Here is an 18,357-nt window from a genome sequence, read left to right on the forward strand (position 1 = left end):
GGACCAGGACCTATGTCATCACGCTGCCCACACTCTGCGTTTACCTTCATTGGCTGAGAAATGGCGCTTTTCGCGTCATTGAAACGCGACTTTGGCGCGAAAGTCGCGTACCGCATGGCCGACCCCGCACAGGGGTCGGATCGGGTTTCATGAAACCCCGACTTAGCCAAAAGTCGGCGACTTTTGAAAATGTTCGACCCGTTTCGCTCAACCCTAGTTGTGAGAACTCAGCAGCCTGCAATGTCAAAATTCAGCTCTGCAGGTTCCAGTAGTCGTCACATGGACACTTCACTCATATGCGATTTTCATACATGTGGTCCTGTGACAACGAGATTCTCTTCTGCTTCTCTCAGTTTTTTCACTGAACATTGAGAGCATTAGGGAGAGGAGCTCGTGGGTACATGACTAAGTGTGCAAATCAGGGGGGGGGGGGGCACCAAAATGAATTCTTGCCCATGGTGCCAGAAAATCTAGATACACCTCTGCCCTCACAAATGTTAAAGAAAAAGCTAAAGCCAAAATGCTCCGTGTGAACATATGCTAAAGGTGGGGTATATACGTATATATTTTTTTGGATTTTTATTTAGCATTATATACGTGCATTAAGAGAGGTCTGGATACACATGATGAGAGCATTATACTGCCTCTGTACAAATCCCTAGTTAGACCGCACATGGAGTACTGTGTCCAGTTTTGGGCACCGGTGCTCAGGAAGGATATAATGGAACTAGAGAGAGTACAAAGGAGGGCAACAAAATTAATAAAGGGGATGGGAGAACTACAATACCCAGATAGATTAGCGAAATTAGGATTATTTAGTCTAGAAAAAAGAGGACTGAGGGGCGATCTAATAACCATGTATAAGTATATAAGGGAACAATACAAATATCTCGCTGAGGATCTGTTTATACCAAGGAAGGTGACGGGCACAAGGGGGCATTCTTTGCGTCTGGAGGATAGAAGGTTTTTCCACCAACATAGAAGAGGATTCTTTACTGTTAGGGCAGTGAGAATCTGGAATTGCTTGCCTGAGGAGGTGGTGATGGCGAACTCAGTCGAGGGGTTCAAGAGAGGCCTGGATGTCTTCCTGGAGCAGAACAATATTGTATCATACAATTATTAGGTTCTGTAGAAGGACGTAGATCTGGGGATTTATTATGATGGAATATAGGCTGAACTGGATGGACAAATGTCTTTTTTCGGCCTTACTATGTTACTATGTTACATGTAATTATGAAGGAAAAAATGTTTCTTAGGATTTTTCCCTTTAAAAAAATGTAGGTAAGGTTTGGTAGGTATTTTTAAAAATCTGTAAAAGCGGCGCAATGGTCTGACAACATTATTCCAGATACCATATGTGAGTCAGAATGGCATGCAGGCATCTTCTGCATGCTGTTCCCATTTATTTTAGCTCTTTCGCATCAATTTCAGATTTTTTCCCATGCCTCCAGACCTGTTTGTTAGGTTCAGCAGAAAAATATTCGGCTTTCCCATTGACTTGCATTTCGGCACATCCCTGACCTTGATCTATGTGTTTCATAATGGGGGGGGGTGTCATCTTTTTGGCCCATCGCAGGCCTTGATCATCCCATTTTGCACTGGAGTGTGTATCATGCAGAAGAAAAGTCACAGTAAATTTTTATATTAAGGCTGCTGTATATATATTATATGAGGTTACGTTCACACTAGCGTTCGGCTAGTGTGCGTCGCGCTAGCGTCGGGCGACGCAGCGGCGACACACGCGTCATGCGCCCCTATGTTTAACATGGGGGACGCATGCGTTTTTGCTTGTTGCGTTTTCCGACACGTGCGTCTTTTTTTACGCTAGCGTCGGACCAAGAAAACGCAACAAGTTGCATTTTTCTTGCGTCCGATTTTCGTCAAAAAACGACTCACGCGTCGAAAAACGCAGCGTTTTTTGCACGCGTTTTTCGGTGCGTTGTGCGTCGCGTTGCCGACGCAGCGGCGCACAACGCTATTGTGAACGTAGCCTAAGATGTTGAGCGTATTGAATTTATTACAGGATTGTAGTGTAGGAAGCAAGTTATTTTTTTCAAATGCTTTTAATTATCACTAATTATATTATTCTGTTGAATCCCGAGACTATTTTTGTGTAACAGGAGGCATACAGATGTTGTATCGCTTTCACATTCAGTATGATGTATGTTCCCATCCTGCACTCTTTTTTTGTTTTTTTTCAGCATTACAGGGAAATGACAAGCTGCTCCTAGATAATTAGACAACGATATTAACTGACACTTGCTAATTATCGATGTCTCATGAGATGACTTGGTTTGCATTACACCAATACAGCACAATGTTACTTAACCCCTACCCGCTCCTAACAATTTTAATTTTGCTCTTTTTTGATTTCCTCCCAATTTTCCAAAAGTCATAATTTACGGTATTTAATTTTTCTGTCAATGCAGCTACATGATGGCTTGTTTTTGTGAGATTAGCTGTAGTTTTAAAAGACATGACTAGTTTTTCCATACAATGTACTGGAAAAAGGGGAAGAATGGAAGGACATTGAAATGGTGAAAAAAAAATATTCACCTTTACTTTTTGAGGTTTGGTTTTTACAGCATTCATTGTGCCGGAAAAATAATCGAGCAACTTGATTTTCCATGTGAGTACATTTACATCAATACCACACTTTTATAGTATTTATTTTTTTACATTTATGTGGTAATTTTATTTTTTTCAAAAGTTACAAAAAAAGAAAAAATTAAGATTGTGTCACAATTTTCTGAGACTACTTATTTTTTTATTTCTCCATCTATAGAGATGTGTGATATCTTATTTTTTGCATGGCGAGCTGTAGTTTTTCCTTCGACTATTTTGCATACATACAATGTTTTAATCTCTTTTTATTGAAATTTATAGGATGGGCACAGTGACCAAAAAACAAAAATTCTAGTGTTTTGCCTATTTTTTTTTTTTTTTACTCTGAAACATTTACCACACAGGTTAAAATATTTTATACATTGATAGATTGGATTTTTGCAGGTGTGGCCATAACAGTTTGTTTTTTAAAATTATTTTTAGTACTATTATTACATCACAAAAGTACCGGTAGGTTGATTCAACTTTTTCTTTTGCACTTTTCACTTAATTTTTAGTTTCCAAAGTGGACTTGAACCTGCAGACATTTAATCACTTGTTCTGTATACTGCAATACTACAGAATTGCACTTCCATCCCTGTCGATCAGTTGCTACTGGCACCGGCAGGAAGTTCTCAGATGCTGCCCCAACACCACAGATCAGTCATATCTGCAGTTGCTGCCATTGTGTATTACAGATACTATACATGTCTCATCAATTATGCACGTTATAACAAAAGTCAGTGTAATACTCTTTCTGCCATTATTTTTTAGCAAGTTTTTAGGAATTTGTTTCCCAATTTTAAACCTTTTTAACCCATAACATATACAGTTGAAGCCAGAAGTTTACATACACTATATAAAAAGACAGATATACATGTTTTTTTTCAATATCTGAGGTGAAATCAGAATAAACCTTTCCCGTTTTAAGTCAATTAGGATTACCATAATTATTTAATATTTGCCAAATGCCAGAATAATGTGAGAGAGAATGTTTTATGGCATTTATCTTACTGTAAAGTGAAAAGTTTACATACATTTCATTAGTATTTGGTACCACTGAATGACTTGGGTCAAACGTTTGGGAAATCCTTTCACAAGCTTCTCACAATAGTTGGTCAGAATTTTTGCCCATTCCTCCTGATAAAACTGGTGTAACTGATCCAGGTTTGTATATCGCCTTGCTTGCACCCACCTTTTCAGCTTTGCCCATTAAATTTCAGAGCTTTGTGATGGCCACTCCAAAACATTGACATTTTTATCTTTAAGACACTTTGTTACCATTTTGGCAGTATGCTTTGGGTCATTGTCCATTTGGAAGACCCATTTCCGCCCAAGCTTTGACTTCCTGGCTAACGTCTTGAGATGTTGATTCAGTATTGCCACATGATCTTTTCCTGTGATGCCATCTATTTTGTGAAGTGCACCAGTCCCTCCTGCAGCAAAACAACCCCACAACATGATGCTGCCAACCCTGTGTTTCACAATGGGGATGGTGTTCTTAGGCTTCCAAGCTTCTCCCTTTTTCCGCCAAAGGTAACGATGGTCATTTTGCCCAAAAAGTTCAATTTTAGTTTCATCAGACCACAGGACATATCTCTAAAAATTAAGGTCTTTGTTCCTGTGTAAATTTGCGAACATTAATCTGGCTTTTTAAGTAAGTAATGACAGAGTGGCTTTCCAGACCATCTTGATACAGTACTCGTTTCACTGTGGATATTGACACACTCTTACCAGCTTCCACCATCCTCTTCACAAGGTCTTTTGCTTTAGTGGTTTTCTGGTTTGGCTATTATCCTAAGTCATGTGACAAGGCTCATTAAAGGGTCAACATTGACTGGTAGGATTGCTACTTCCAATAGGTGCCATTAGAGTTGTAGCTCTCTTCCTCTCTGAAGAGACAATTTGCATAATTAGTATATAATTGTGCACACCTTTAACCCCTTTCTGACATCAGACGTACTATCCCGTCAAGGTGGGGTGGGCCCCCATGACCACGGACGGGATAGTACGTCTAGCGCGATCGGCGGCGTTCACGGGGGGAGCGCGGCCGAGTGTCATCTGCCTATCGCAGCTGACATCCGGCACTATGTGCTAGGAGCGGTCATGGACCGCCCCCGGCACATTAACCCCTGGCACACCGCGATCAAAGATGATCGCGATGTGCCGGCGGTGCAGGGAAGCATCGCGCAGGGAGGGGGCTCCCTGCGGGCTTCCCTGAGCCCCCCGCAGCAACGCGATGTGATCGTGTTGCTGCGAGGGTCTTACCTCCCTCCCTCCCTGCTCCAGGCCCGGATCCAAGATGGCCACGGATCCGGGTCCTGCAGGGAGGGAGGTGGCTTCACAGAGCCTGCTCAGAGCAGGCACTGTGAAGCAGCCTGCACTGCTATCAGATCGGTGATCTGACAGAGTGCTGTGCAAACTGTCAGTTCATCGATCTGTGATGTCCCCCCCTGGGACAAAGTAAAAAAAAAAATTTCCAAAAGTGTAAAAAAAAATAAAAACAAATATTCCTAAATAATGAAAAAAAAAAAATATTATTCCCATAAATACATTTCTTTATCTAAATAAATTAAAAAAAAACAATAAAAGTACATATATTTAGTATTGCCGCGTCCGTAACGGCCCAACCTATAAAACTGGCCCACTAGTTAACCCCTTCAGTAAACACCAAAAGAAAAAAAAAAAAAACGAGGCAAAAAACGACGCTTTATTATCATACCGCCGAACAAAAAGTGGAATAACACGCAATCAAAAGGACAGATATAAATAAACATGGTACCGCTGAAAGCGTCATCGTGTCCCGCAAAAAACGAGCCGCAACACAGCATCATCAGCAAAAAAATAAAAAAGTTATAGTCCCGAGAATAAAGCGATGCCAAAATAATTATTTTTTCTATAAAATAGTTTTTATCGTATAAAAGCGCCAAAACATAAAAAAATGATATAAATGAGGTGTCGCTGTAATCGTACTGACCCGAAGAATAAAACTGCTTTATCCATTTTACCAAACGCGGAACGGTATAAACGCCTCCCCCAAAAGAAATTCATGAATAGCTGGTTTTTGGTCATTCTGTCTCACAAAAATCGGAATAAAAAGCGATCAAAAAATGTCACGTGCCCGAAAATGTTACCAATAAAAACGTCAACTCGTCCCGCAAAAAACAAGACCTCACATGACTCTGTGGACCAAAATATGGAAAAATTATAGCTCTCAAAATGTGGTAACGCAAAAAATATTTTTTGCAATAAAAAGCGTCTTTCAGTGTGTGACGGCTGCCAATCATAAAAATCCACTAAAAAACCCGCTATAAAAGTAAATCAAACCCCCCTTCATCACCCCCTTAGTTAGGGAAAAATTAAAAAAATGTATTTATTTCCATTTTCCCATTAGGGTTAGGGCTAGGGTTAGGGTTAGGGTTAGGGTTAGGGTTAGGGCTAGGGTTAGGGCTAGGGTTAGGGCTAGGGTTAGGGCTAGGGCTAGGGTTAGGGCTAGGGTTAGGGCTAGGGCTAGGGTTAGGGTTAGGGTTAGGGTTAGGGCTAGGGTTAGGGCTAGGGCTACAGTTTGGGTTGGGGCTAAAGTTACAGTTAGGGTTTAGATTACATTTACTGTTGGGAATAGGGTTGGGATTAGGGTTAGGGGTGTGTCAGGGTTAGAGGTGTGGTTAGGGTTACCGTTGGAATTAGGGTTAGGGGAGTGTTTGGATTAGGGTTTCAGTTATAATTGGGGGGTTTCCACTGTTTAGGCACATCAGGGGCTCTCCAAAAGCGACATGGCGTCCGATCTCAATTCCAGCCAATTCTGCGTTGAAAAAGTAAAACAGTGCTTCTTCCCTTCCGAGCTCGCCCGTGTGCCCAAACAGGGGTTTACCCCAACATTTGGGGTATCATCGTACTCAGGACAAATAGGACAACAACTGTTGGGGTCCAATTTCTCCTGTTACCCTTGGGAAAATACAAAACTGGGGGCTAAAAAATAATTTTTGTGGGAAAAAAAAGATTTTTTATTTTTACGGCTCTGCGTTATAAACTGTAGTGAAACACTTGGGGGTTCAAAGTTCTCACAACACATCTAGATAAGTTCCCTGGGGGGTCTAGTTTCCAATATGGGGTCATTTGTGGGGGGTTTCTACTGTTTACGTACATTAGGGGTTCTGCAAACGCAATGTGACGCCTGCAGACCATTCCATCTAAGTCTGCATTCCAAATGGCACTCCTTCCCTTCCGAGCCCTCCCATGCGCCCAAACGGTGGTTCCCCCCAACATATGGGGTATCATCGTACTCAGGACAAATTGGACAACAACTTTTGGGGTAGAATTTCTCCTCTTACCCTCGGGAAAATGCAAAACTGGGGGCTAAAAAATAATTTTGGGGGGAAAGATTTTTTTTTTAATTTTCACGGCTCTGCGTTACAAACTGTAGTGAAACACTTGGGGGTTCAAAGCTCTCACAACACATCTAGATAAGTTCCTTAGGGGGTCTAGTTTCCAAAATGGTGTTACTTGTGGGGGGTTTCTACTGTTTAGGTACATTAGGGGCTCTGCAAATGCAATGTGACACCTGCAGACCATTCCATCTAAGTCTGCATTCCAAATGGAGCTCCTTCCCTTCCGAGCCCTCCCATGCGCCCAAACAGTGGTTCCCCCCCATATATGGGGTATCAGCGCACTCAGGACAAATTGGACAACAAATTTTGGGGTCCAATTTCTCCTGTTACCCTCGGGAAAATACAAAACTGGGGGCTAAAAAATAATTTTTGTGTGAAAAAATTTTTGTTTTATTTTTACGGCTCTCCATTATAAACTTCTGTGAAGCCCTTGGTGGGTCAAAGCGCTCACCACACATCTAGATAAGTTCCTTAGGGGGTCTACTTTCCAAAATGGTGTCACTTGTGGGGGGTTTCTACTGTTTAGGTACATTAGGGGCTCTGCAAACGCAACATGGCGTCTCATCTCAATTCCTGTCAATTTTGCATTGAAAAGTCAAACAGCGCTCCTTCCTTTCCGAGCTCTCCCATCCGCCCAAACAGTGGTTTACCCCCACATATGGGGTATCAGCGTACTCAGGACAAATTGTACAACAACTTTTGGGGTCCAATTTATTCTCTTACCCTTGGAAAAATAAAATATTGGTGGCGAAAATATAATTTTTGTGAAAAAATATGATTTTTTATTTTTACGGTTCTACATTATAAACTTCTGTGAAGCACTTGGTGGGTCAAAGAGCTCACCACACCTCTAGATAAGTTCCTTAGGGGGTCTACTTTCTAAAATGGTGTCACTTGTGGGGGATTTCAATGTTTAGGCACATCAGGGGCTCTCCAAACGAAACATGGCGTCCCATCTCAATTCCAGTCAATTTTGCATTGAAAAGTCAAACGGCGCTCCTTCCTTTCCGAGCTCTCCCATCCGCCCAAACAGTGGTTTACCCCCACATGTGGGGTATTGGCGTACTCAGGACAAATTGTACAACAATATTTGGGGTCCATTTTCTCCTGTTACCCTTGGTAAAATAAAACAAATTGGAGCTGAATTAAATTTTTTGTGAAAAAAAGTTAAATGTTCATTTTTATTTAAACATTCAAAAAATTCCTGTGAAGCACCAGAAGGGTTAATAAACTTCTTGAATGTGGTTTTGAGCACCTTGAGGGGTGTAGTTTTTAGAATGGTGTCACAGTTGGGTATTTTCTATCATATAGACCCCTCAAAATGACTTCAAATGAGATGTGGTCCCTAAAAAAAATGGTGTTGTAGAAATGAGAAATTGCTGGTCAACTTTTCACCCTTATAACTCCCTAACAAAAAAAAATTTTGGTTCCAAAATTGTGCTGATGTAAAGTAGACATGTTGGAAATGTTACTTATTAAGTATTTTGTGTGACATATCTCTGTGATTTAATTGCATAAAAATTCGAACTTGGAAAATTGCGAAATTTTCATAATTTTCGCAAAATTTCCGTTTTTTTCACAAATAAACGCAGGTGCTATCAAAGAATTTTTACCATTGTCATGAAGTACAATATGTCACGAGAAAACAATGTCAGATTCACTGGGATCCGTTGAAGCGTTCCAGAGTTATAACCTCATAAAGGGACAGTGGTCAGAATTGTAAAAATTGGCCCGGTCATTAACGTGCAAACCACCCTTGGGGGTAAAGGGGTTAAGCTAGAACAATGTAACCATGCAAAGGTTTGTAGACTTTCAGACTATACTATCCTTCATGCACAGAAAATATAATCAGTCCAGCATGTATAGGCATAGTAAAATGCTGAGAAGGAGCAGTAAAATGGGACAGTTTCTTAGAGAGATTAAATAGTCACATGTAGAGCTATAGATTCCGCCAGAGGTCAAGCTGAGATCATTATAGCCCAGCTGTTACTCTGCATTTGCATATATTATACAGTATAAGGCAATTACTATCTTATTGGCGTTGTCTATGTCCACTTTTTATTCTGCAGTGTAGAGTTGCAGCATCCAATGTTGCATTCAATTAAAGGGGTGGTTCAAAACACAAATTAATTTTCATTCTGAATACCTATCTATTTAGTACTATAATCTAATCTATTTTCTAACATACTTTAATTAAAAAGTCCCTTTCCTTCCCTAACTACACTTTCTAACTGCTCTTTTTAATTCTTTTTTAACTACTTATTTTTGATGATGCTATGCAAGGATTAAGAACATTTGGAATTTGAAAAGCAAAGGTTTCACAGAGGCCTCTGCCTTCATTTACCGTATATACTCGAGTATAAGCCGAGATTTTCAGTCCAAATTTTTGGGCTGAAAGTGCCCCTCTCGGCTTATACTCGAGTCATGGTGGGTGGCAGGGTCGGCGGGTGAGGGGGAGAGAGCGCTGAGGCATACTCACCTAGTCCCGGCGCTCCTGTCGCTGTCCCTGCCCGTCCCACGGTCTCCGGGTGCTGCAGCTCTTCCCCTCTTCAGCGGTCACGTGGGACCGCTCATTTAACTCATGAATATGGACTCCACTCCCATAGGGGTGGAGCCACATATTCATTCCTCTGAGCGGTGCCAGTGACCGCTGACAGGAAGAGCTGCGGCACCCGGGGACAGTGTGACAGGCAGGGGCAGCGTCAGGAGCGGCAGGACTAGGTGAGTATTTTATATTCACCTGTCCCCGTTCCAGCCGCCGGGCGCCGCTCCATCTTCCCGGCGCCGCTCCGTCTTCCCGGCGTCTCTGCGCTCTGAGTGTTCAGGTCAGAGGGCGCGATGACGCATATAGTGTGCGTGGCGCCCTCTGCCTGATCAGTCAGCAGAGAGACACCGGGACGAGACGCCGGAACGAGTCGCCGGGAGCTGCAATCAAGAGAGGGGAGTATGGCTTTTTTTTTTTATTATTATTTTTATTGCAGCAGCAGCAATGGCACAGATTTATATGGAGCATCTATGGGGCAATAATGAACGGTGCAGAGCACTATATGGCACAGCTATGGGGCAAGAAAGAACGGTGCAGAGCACTATATGGCAGAGCTATGGGACAATAATGAACGGTGCAGAGCACTATATGGCAGTTATGGGGCAAGAATGAATGGTGCAGAGCACTATATGGCACAGCTATGGGGTAATAATGAAAGGTGCAGAGCACTATATGGCACAGCTATGGGACAATAATGAATGGTGCAGAGCACTATATGGCAGTTATGGGGCAAAAATGAATGGTGCAGAGCACTATATGGCACAGCTATGGGGCAATAATGAATGGTGCAGAGCACTATATGGCAGTTATGGGGCAATAATGAATGGTGCAGAGCACTATATGGCACAGCTATGGGGCAAGAAAGAACGGTGCAGAGCACTATATGGCACAGTTATGGGGCAAAAATGAACGGTGCAGAGCACTATATGGCACAGTTATGGGGCAAGAATGAACGGTGCAGAGCACTATATGGCACAGCTATGGGGCAAGAAAGAACGGTGCAGAGCACTATATGGCACAGCTATGGGGCAAGAAAGAACGGTGCAGAGCACTATATGGCACAGTTATGGGGCAAGAATGAACAGTGCAGAGCACTATATGGCACAGCTATGGTGCAATAATGAACGGTATGGAGCATCTATTTTTATTTTTGAAATTCACCGGTAGCTGCTGCATTTTCCACCCAAGGCTTATACTCGAGTCAATAAGTTTTCCCAGTTTTTTGTGGCAAAATTAGGGGGGTCGGCTTATACTCGGGTCGGCTTATACTCGAGTATATACGGTATTTTATTTTTGCAATAAGGGTGTGCTGGTCTTGTTTCTTTATATTTTGAACTATGCAATGTGCACAATGACAGTAAGCTCTGTCACCAACCCTGATCAGAAGTAATGAACATGCAATAGAGCGCACTGTCAGTGCATGTTGTAAGAGGATTACAGGTATGGAAAGACCAGCATTGCTCCCCGCAAGTGATGTCTCTTGCAGGGGTGGCACAGGTCTCTGAATGATGGGTAATTCTCTTACAATGTACACTGACACTGCACTCTGTTATTGGCTCATTACTTCTGATCAGAGCCAGCTAGAGAGCACACTGTCATGATGTACATTGCTCAGTGACAAAAATCTACCAAGCATCCATCGGAATTGACAACTGACACATGCTCAGTAGACCAGGTACTAGCCCGGCCCTTGAAATGGAGGTCACTGATGACTCTTTGTTTAAAGGAGGGGGCAGAGTCTGTATCAGTGTCCACAACCATTGCCCCTGACGACGCTTCATTTGAATATTCCACTGGGATCCTCAGTCAGAGTATCATCAGAAAAAGAAAGTTAAAAAAAGTAAAACTGTATTGCTAGGGAAGGATAGGGACTTTTTAATTAAAGTAAATTAGAAAATAGATTAGATTGTGGCATTAACCCCTTCCCGACCTGTGACACAGCATATGCATCATGAAAGTCGGTGCCAATCAGACCTGTGACGCATATGCTGTGTCACAGAAGGATTGCGTTTCTGCGGGTCAGGTGACTGGGGTTAATGAAAGGTCACCCGACCCGCAGGTGCAGGGGGACCTATACTTGACCCCAGGGGGGGAGGCGTTGCCCCCCCCCCCCCCGGGGCTACGATCACTCCTGGTGACCTTTTTGTCACCCCCTCTGATCTGATTGGAGCTAGCTAGCCCTCGAATCAGATGTGGAAGGGTGGAGAAAAACAATGTCTGCCTCGCTCTTCAGCTTCATCCCATCTGTGGAAGCTGAGGAGCGAGGTGCCTGACTGCTCACCTGCCCCCCAGACACTGCGATCGCCGCCGCCGCTGCACACCTCTTCACAGCCCACCGCCTCCCCCACTGCCACTGCTAGCACCACTGCTGCTGTTGAGGACATGTACCTCCCTTTTCCTGTCCTTTCCCCCCAACCTCTGCTCCCTCCCCCTGCCCCCCCTGATCACCCCTTGCTCCGGTGATCACCCCCTGCCCCCTTTTATCACCTGCTGCAGCTTTATTTTCTCCTCTCCTACCACCCCCTGCACCTGTCAGCCCCTCCTCATCTGCTGATCACCCTCTTCAGTGATCACCCTTAATCACCCCCTGCCCCCTGATCACCCCCTGCCCCCCTTATCACCTTCTGCCCCCCTGATCACCCCCTGTCCTTTGATCATCCCCCTGCCCCCCTTTATCACCTGCTACCGCCGGCTCCATTTTCTTCTCTCCTACCCCCCTGCGCCTATCAGCCCCTCCTCCCCTGGTGATCACCCTCTCCAGTGATCACCCCTAATCAACACCAGCCCCCCTGGTCACCCACTGCCCCCTGATCACTCCATGCCCCCTCTGATCACCCCCTGATTACCTGCTGCCGGCTCCATCTACAGTTCGTCCTCTGCTCCCCTCCTGCCCCTCCTGTGCCTGACAGCTCCATCCTCCCCTGGTGATCACCCCCTGGCCCCCCTAATTTAGGGACCACATCTCATTTGAAGCCATTTTGAGGGGTCTATACGATACAAATTAACCAAGTGTGACACCATTCTAAAAACTGCACCCCTCAAGGTGCTCAAAACCACATTCAAGAAGTTTGTTAACCCTTCAGGTGTTTCACAGGATATTTTGGAATGTTTAAATAAAAATGAACATTTAACTTTTTTTCACACAAAATTTATTTCAGCTCCAATTTGATTTATTTTGCCAAGGGTAACAGGAGTAAATGGACCCCAAAAGTTGTTGCACAATTTGTCCTGAGTACGCTGATACCCCATATGTGGGGGTAAACCACTGTTTGGGCGCAAAGGAGAGCTCGGAAGGGAAGGAGCGCCGTGTGACTTTTCAATGCAAAATTGACAGGAATTGAGATGAGACGCCATGTTGCGTTTGGAGAGCCCCTGATGTGCCTAAACATTTAAATCCCCCACAAGTTACACCATTTTGGAAAGTAGACCTCCTAAGGAACTTATCTAGATGTGTTGTGAGAGCTTTGAACCCCCAAGTGTTTCACTAAAGTTTATAACGCAGAGCCATGAAAATAAACATTTTTTTCCCACAAAAATTATATTTTAGCCCCCAGTTTTGTATTTTCTCAATCGTAACAGGAGAAAATGGACCCCAAAAGTTGTTGTCCAATTTGTCCTGAGTGCGCTGATACCCCATATGTGGAGGGGAACCACCGTTTGGGCGCATGGCAGAGCTCGGAAGGGAAGGAGCGTCATTTGCAATACAGACTTAGATGAAGTGGTCTGCAGGCGTCACATTGCGTTTGCAGAGCCCCTAATGTACTTAAACAGTAGAAACCCCCACAAGTAATACATACTAGAAACTAGACCCCCAAGGAACTTATCTAGATGTGTTGTGAGAACTTTGAACCTCCAAGTGTTTCACTACAGTTTATAACGCAGAGCCGTGAAAATAAAAAAATATTTTTTTCTCACAAAATTGTTTTTTTAGCCCCCCAAATTTTTATTTTCCCAAGGGTAAAAAGAGAAATCGGACCCCAAAAGTTGTTGTCCAATGTGTCCTGAGTACGCTGACACCCCATATGTTAGGGTAAACCCCTGTTTGGGCACATGGGGGAGCTCGGAAGGAAAGGAGCACTGTTTTACTTTTTCAACGCAGAATTGGCTGGAATTGAGATCGGACGCCATGTCGCGTTTGGAGAGCCCCTGATGTGCCTAAACAGTGGGAACCCCCAATTCTAACTGAAACCCTAACCCTAGCCCCAACCCTAACCCTAGCTCCAACCCTAACCCTAGCCCCAACCCTAGCCCCTCCTCACATGTAAAGCGCCATGGAATAAATGGCGCTATAATAATAATAATAAATAATAAAATAAATAATAAATAACCTTAGCCCTAACCCTAGCCCTAGCCCTAACCACAGCTCTAACCCTAACCCTAACCCTAGCCCTAACCCTAACTCTAGCCCTAACCCTAACTCTAGCCCTAGCCCTAACCCTGGCCCTAATGCTAACCCTGGCCCAAACCCTAACCCTGCTGGAACCTGCAGACCTAAATCCTGACATCGCAGCTTCTGAATTCTCACAACTAATGCACTGCACACTTTTAGGATTCTCCCTGGCCGGTGGACAGTCATGTCAGCACAAGCATGTGGTCTGTATACTTTTGACCACATTCTAACTGGACTCTCTCAGTTCATTTTCATTGACTGAGGTCACACATATCTAGTCAGCATGTGACTGCATTAATGTAAATCGCCAGCATAAGAGAATCCTGACAGCGTGCAGTGCGCACTGTGAGAAGTCAGAAGTCTGCAGTCACAAAGAATGACTGCAGACTCATTACAAACCTGGACATCCACTTTAATGCTCCTAACATAAATAAAAACATGAGAGTTAGTCAGTATCACAAATAACATTTACATCCAGGTACCTTATAGATGACGTCATCTCTGGAGTCGTTCTCCTTTTCTTCATCTTGTCCAGACCCCATGATGAGTTTTCTCATCCACAGCCGTCTCTGCAGACTTCCATCTTCTCCGCTCTTTTGCAGAAAATCTCCACATGATGCCCTTAAAGATACAAGTGTCTTTATAATGCTCCTGAATAAAAAATTGCCCCTCACTATATTGTCTGCACAAAATATGACCCCCACACTGTCCCTCTTATAGTACATGCTCTTCACACTGACCTCTCCTTTCCATACCGGACCCCCTCTTCACACTGTCCTCTCACACTCTGTCCCCCCTATAGGGCCCAGTATTTATACTGTACTCTCCCATCACACTCCCCCTCCTTGGTATACTGTCCCCTCCTGGCTGTGCCCTTACACTGTTCCCCATGGTACGCCCCCACTACTTAGTTTCTATTCTGTGCCCACTCACTTTTTCCCCCCATACTGTCTCCTCACACTATTCCCCTCCCTCCTCATACTGTCTCCTCTTACATACCTCCTGTTCACCATACTGTCTCCTCATATATGTACCCCCTCACTTTCTATACTGCCTGCTCACCTGACTCCCCATACTGTGTCTGCACACATCCCATCACCTTCACTCCCCAACTCTGTCCACATACATTTTTCACATCGCTACTCATACTGTGTCCACATACATTCCCCCGTTCTATCCTCATACTGTCTGAACCCATGCCCCATACTGTTTCCTCAGATATGCCCCCATTCTCCTGTACTGTTTCCTCATATATGCCCATTATTTTCCTCTACCCCACCCCATCATTGCTCTCTTCACCACCTCCATTTTTGCCTTCTCCACCACCACTATCATTGCTTTCTCCCCCACCACCCTATAATTTCCCATTCCACCACCTCCATCATTTCCTCCTTTGCCTTTTCCACCATATCCATCATTTTCTCTTCCCCCACCGTTGCCCTTTCCACCACCATCATCATTGTCCTTTCCGCCGCCATCACCATACTTGCCCATTCCACCACCTCCATCATTTTCTCCCCCTCCAATATCATCAGTGTGCTTTCCACCACCACCATCCTTGTCCATTCTACCACCTCCATCATTTCTTCCCCCCTTCATTATTGCCCTTTCCACCACCTCCATGATTTCCTCCTCCCCACCATCATTGCATTCTCCCCCACCACCATCATTGCCCATTCCAATTTCCACCTCCATCATTGCCTCCCACCACAATTGCCCATTCCACCACCTCCATCATTTCCTCCCCCCACCCCATCATTGCCCATTCCACCCTCATCACTGCCCATTCCACCAAATCCATCATTTCCTCCTCCCCCTCCATCCCAATTATTGCACTCTCCCTGTCAGCCCCATCATTGCCCTCGTCTTTCCTCCCCGTATACACACACACAAAACCATTTACGTCTCTGCACATTCACCCGCACCGCTACGCATGCACGCACAAACATACACATATTGCGTACAGTATAATGGCCACACCTAGTTACTCCTACACACGCAGCTGAGCTCCGTACACCTTGCACACACGGCTCCTCTCCATACACCTCGTACACACGTGGCTCCGCTCCATACACCTTTTACACACGCGGCTCCGCTCCATACAGCTTGTACACACACGGCTCTGCTCCGTACACCTCATACACACGCGGCTCTGCTCTGTACACCTTGTACACACGCGGCTCTGATCCGTACATCTCATACATACACGGCTCCGCTCCATACACCTCGTACACACACGGCTCCGCTCCATACACCTTGCACACACCCAGTTCCGCTCCATACACCTCATACACACATGGCTCCGCTCCATACACCTTGCACACACCCAGTTCCACTCCGTACACCTCATACACACACGGCTCCACTCCATACACCTTGCACACACCCAGTTCCGCTCTGTACACCTCATACACACACGGCTCCACTCCATACACCTTGTACACACCCAGTTCCGCTCCGTATACCTCGTACACACACAGCTCCGCTCCATACACCTTGCACACACCCAGTTCCGCTCTGTACACCTCGTACACACATGGCTCCACTCCATACACACCCAGCACCGCTCCATACACCTTGCACACACCCAGTTCCGCTGCGTACACCTCATACACACATGGCTCCGCTCCATACACCTTGCACACACCCAGTTCCGCTCTGCACACCTCATACACACACGGCTCCACATCATACACCTTGCACACACCCAGTTCCGCTCCGTATACCTCGTACACACACAGCTCCGCTCCATACACCTTGCACACACCCAGTTCCGCTCTGTACACCTCGTACACACATGGCTCCGCTCCGTACACACCCAGCTCCGCTCCATACACCTTGCACACACCCAGTTCCGCTCCGTACACCTCATACACACATGGCTCCGCTCCATACACCTTGCACACACCCAGTTCCGCTCTGCACACCTCATACACACACGGCTCCACATCATACACCTTGCACACACCCAGTTCCGCTCCGTATACCTTGTACACACACAGCTCCGCTCCATACACCTTGCACACACCCAGTTCCGCTCTGTACACCTCGTACACACATGGCTCCACTCCGTACACCCAGCTCCGCTCCATACACCTTGCACTCACCCAGTTCCGCTCCGTACACCTCATACACACATGGCTCCGCTCCATACACCTTGCACACACCCAGTTCCGCTCTGCACACCTCATACACACACGGCTCCACATCATACACCTTGCACACACCCAGTTCCGCTCCGTATACCTCGTACACACACGGCTCCATTTCATACACCTTTCACACACCCAGTTCCGCTCTGTACACCTAGTACACACACGGCTCAGCTCTGTACACACCCAGCTCCGCTCCATACACCTTTCACACCCAATTCCGCTCTGTACACCTCGTACACACACAGCTCCACTCCATATACACCTTGCACACACCCAGTTCCGCTCCGTATACCTCATACACACACGGCCCCGCTCCATACACCTTGCACACACCCAGTTCTGCTCTGTACACCTAGTACACACACGGCTCCGCTCCGTACGCACCCAGCTCCGCTCCATACACCTTGCACACACGGCTTCCGCTCTGTACACCTCGTACACACACGGCTCTGCTACATCCACACAAACCACTCCTGACCCCACACAAAAGCTTACCCTCCTCCAGCACCATGAGAACCAGCAGAGTCCTGCACTACACGGAGGCCCTTCATCATGTGACTCCTGACTCCTCCCCTCCTGTGACCTCATCACAGGTCCTGTGCGCACAGAGCAGCGGCAGCCATAGTTGTGATGTGCGGCTCTCTGCGGTGGAGGGGCTCTGCTGTGGGGTAGTTATGCCGCTGGGATTCGACGCGCAACACTTTCTCTGAGCCAGCTGTCAATTTGACAGCCGGCTCAGAGAACGGGACTATATCAGTGTGGGGGCGGCAGAATGCCGCCGCCGAGGAGCCTCCTTGGACCGCCGCATCATCAGGCGGCCCACTGGCACCACCCTGTCGGCTGCGCCCGGGGCACATGCCCCGGCTGCCCCCCCTGGATACGCCACTGGTATAGGGTGTAAACTAACCATTATGAATGGCTGCCCATTTAATGCAAAGAAATGTTACAAAGTGAGAGACTGAATTGTAATGCCTCTCTTTTCTGGATCAAAGAGTGGTTGCTAAGCAGGGAACCATCTTCTTTGATGTCTATATACCAAATGGCATATTTGCCAACTTTGTTGATTAAAAGAAACCTGTCATTGATAAGTAAACGTGTTTATTTATGCCACAAACTTAACAATCTTCCCAATGTGGAAGGTCAGCTCACTTAGCTGCTCTCCAAAGTAGACACAGGAACACGCTTGGTTAAAGTCTTTGGGTGGTTTATTGCATTATAAACCAAAACTCAAACTGGTAACAGAAAACAGCCTTTCTGACGCAAATGAAAGTAAAA

Source organism: Ranitomeya imitator, chromosome 6, assembly GCF_032444005.1.
Source record: "Ranitomeya imitator isolate aRanImi1 chromosome 6, aRanImi1.pri, whole genome shotgun sequence".
Classification (NCBI taxonomy): domain Eukaryota; kingdom Metazoa; phylum Chordata; class Amphibia; order Anura; family Dendrobatidae; genus Ranitomeya; species Ranitomeya imitator.